Consider the following 3,411-nt stretch of genomic DNA (forward strand, 5'->3'; position numbering starts at 1 on the left):
ACACTGTGTCAATTTTTGAGGTTGTGGGCTCGAGCTCCTTATGAGCATATCCCACCAGTCCGACTGAAGAAGATAGCTCATTTTGTCTATAGCACGATGGTCGATAAAGAAAGGAGATGACAACTAGGGGGTGGTAGGTGTTGTATCTTATTGCTCTACTGAGGTCTCCCCTTCATGTTGGCTCAACCCTATAATGTTATTCATCCACTCGACTTCTTGTTGTTGCCTGTGAGGGACCTGCAATCAATAAAGGACTCTTAGTGGGCACCAAAAGTGTTATTCTCTCAATAAGAATTTGTTTGCTAGTGGATAACCTTAACAAACTATAGATGCATTATACTTGGATGAAATAAGTTCCGCACCTTCCAATTCTCCCACTGCAAGGACCACTTCGGGCTTCAGTCAACTCACCACTCCGACCACCTTAGGGTGAGCAATCACATGAGCCTTATTCTTCTCTACCTAAGAAACCACCCATGCCTCCCTCTCAGTCTGTTGAACATAAAAAGCCTTCCAATCATCCTCTATCTTTTGTTCAAAAGCCTCTGGTTGTAGCAACACCCGATTGATAATTTCTGAGCTCAGGTATTGCTGGACCAAAAGTTGATGCCCTTTGATGTCTCTGACCTCCACCAATTCCCTATTTGACACCTTCTTCTTTGACTTCATCTGAGAAGTGTCGAATGGGATAGCTTGGATGTACCATCCCTATAGGGAAAAACCTAGGAAGAAATAGAACTTCCAATCCTTCAATTTATTTTACAGCCCCAGTAGCTGAAGCTTATCGATCAAGGTAAACTGAATGAAGCCATCTTTTTTTACTAGAAATGAGAATAATTTCCAAAAAGCTTGATTAATCAGGGCATCCTTGATTGACAAAAAAAAATGATGAAGGGCATCACAACCACTATAGAGTTGGGTAGTATTTGAGTTGGAATGACTCCACAATAATTAAAGATGGCCCACAACTCTTTGTAGAAGGTAAGCTAGAGACCAAAGTGTAATCGATCCTTGAATAAATAGAGATCTATAACATACAAGGAAGTGGCTCGGTCATTCTCCCAAGGATCCAAAGCCTAATTGAAGGATAGAAGATATATATCTCTTATAACTAATTGACCTCCCCTGAAGTCATCGATAGCCGATCATTTAACACAACCAACTTGAAGGACTTTGGAGCAATTAAGTAGAGTGCGAAGAAAGGAAACTGAGGGAACAAAGAGATGTGAGGAGAAAAAGATAGTGAACAGTATAGCATCATCAAACCATACACTCTTTTATATAGGGAAACAAAAGAGGTTGAACCGTCACACAAAGAAAAAAAAATAGAATTTTACTGAAATTTAGTAAAGGCGTTGACTAAAAAATCACAAAAACACATGAATCGAGATAAAAAATAAATTTTATTATAAAAATTGATGTTACAGATTGCAAGAAACACTTACAAATTAGCCAATGAGAATATATTTTACAAGGGGGTTGGTCGCTGATTTAGCCAACCTCTTATACAAAACTTGATATACCCTATCTAAGGCAACCTCTTATACAAAACTTCTTCCCCAAACATAAAATGACTCACTCAATTCATCTTGACTTGGGTATGGAGTATGAAGGATCTCTCCCGAATGTCTGATAGTTTCTGAAGAAGAGTGGCCATCTCCCTCTCTATTTTCTCCACTTTCTTCACGCAAGCAAGCAAATAATGAATCTCCTTGCCTTGATGGATCCCAGTCAACTGAGCATGGGAGTTCTCAATCTCATTTAAATGAAGATTCAGTGATATGGTAGATATCTGAGGTCCTTCGACTGCTTTGCAATGGGTCTTAAGAGGATTTCCTGAGTGGACATTACCACCACCGTCGCTCGAGATTTGAACACCCTCGACTGGAGCCTGAGTAGTTGTCGCTGGCTCTATTATCTGGTTCTTACTCATGTTTATCAGAGGTAAATCATCATACATGACTATTGAAGCTGGGTCAACTTCAGTAAGAGACCATGTAAAGAAGAAAAGGGCCTCATAAAAAATTTAAAGCTAGCAAGAAAAACTGAGGCTCCTCATACTGAGTCGAGGGTGTTCCGCGGGCTCTCAGACCTATTTTATATATTGAAAGAAGTTGTCACAAGAGAAATAAAGAGTGATGTCTAAATGACCAGAAGACTCAAATGACATTTCCCTCTACATGAAAAAGATTCTCATATTTATAAATCATAGATGATATTTAGAAAATTACATTCTCACCAGTTACAAGTCTTTATTACCTATGCTTTAATAGGGGAGTTACATGTTATTATTAGCTTGATAGGGGAGTTACATGTTATTATTAGCTTGTTTGACACCGTTTAATGTCTGACATCTTTTCATATTCCTGGCTTTTTTCATATGCCAGTCGTCTTTTCTTGGCCGGTTCCATCCGACGAGGTGGTCAGCCAGGCAGCTGGGGTGGCCGGCCAATCTTTGCTACCATCGATATTTTTTTGACATACATTGCCAAATAAATTTTAAAATGTTGCTTCAAAAGTTACTCTTATATAGTTTTAATTTTTTTACTCAAAGATTTATATACATAGTACTGAATTCCTATTTATTTACACATCTAAGATCTAAATTTCAACTTTTACGTACATGCAATTTTACTTATGCATGAAAAGATATATTTCAGTTTTGAAAAATAAAAATGATGATAAATCTGACGTAAAATTTGATTGGTATAAATGTAAATAAAAAAATTTAGTTGTTGGAATATGATACATAGAATTTCATGAGTGGTAGTTATCTAAATGCCCATTTTTACTTAAACTTGTACAAGTTGCAACATGGACAGCCACAATTAAACTAGTATAGATCTGCAATGATTAAACGTCTAGTTAAATCGACAGCGATTATTGCTGCTAGTCCAACAGCCTTGTGACAGCACCGTCTAATTATATAGCAGTTATAATCACGACTATTAAGCAATAGTTTTAACCACTACAAAGACCTGTCAAGCATTACTTTGCCCGAGTTTCAAACCACCCCACAAGGCTTTTTAGTGCAATGCGATCACAACAATTTTGCAGCAGTTTTAGAACTCCTATTAAGATTTTCCTCTGCGGTTATGGCCACTACTAAATTGCAAAATTATTGGTAAAGCTTTTTCCTTAGTATACTATAGACCACCAACAACTAAAATTAGATATTTTTATTTATAACAATAAGGAGTCACAAGCGATGCATGAGATGTACTTCATTTTTATAAAACTAGTGATAATGATATTTTTTTATGTAATATTAAATATGTGAATCTTCTCTTTTTTTTCTTCTTGCTGGTTCCAAAACCCGAGTCCATGTGAAGCCAACCCCACTTCTTCTCGCTGTAGCAGAAGGACTCCAACCATCCTACTCGAAATCCTCTACACTTTTCCTCACCATTC

The sequence above is a fragment of the Phalaenopsis equestris genome, unplaced genomic scaffold (assembly GCF_001263595.1).
Source record: "Phalaenopsis equestris unplaced genomic scaffold, ASM126359v1 Scaffold000592, whole genome shotgun sequence".
Taxonomy (NCBI): domain Eukaryota; kingdom Viridiplantae; phylum Streptophyta; class Magnoliopsida; order Asparagales; family Orchidaceae; genus Phalaenopsis; species Phalaenopsis equestris.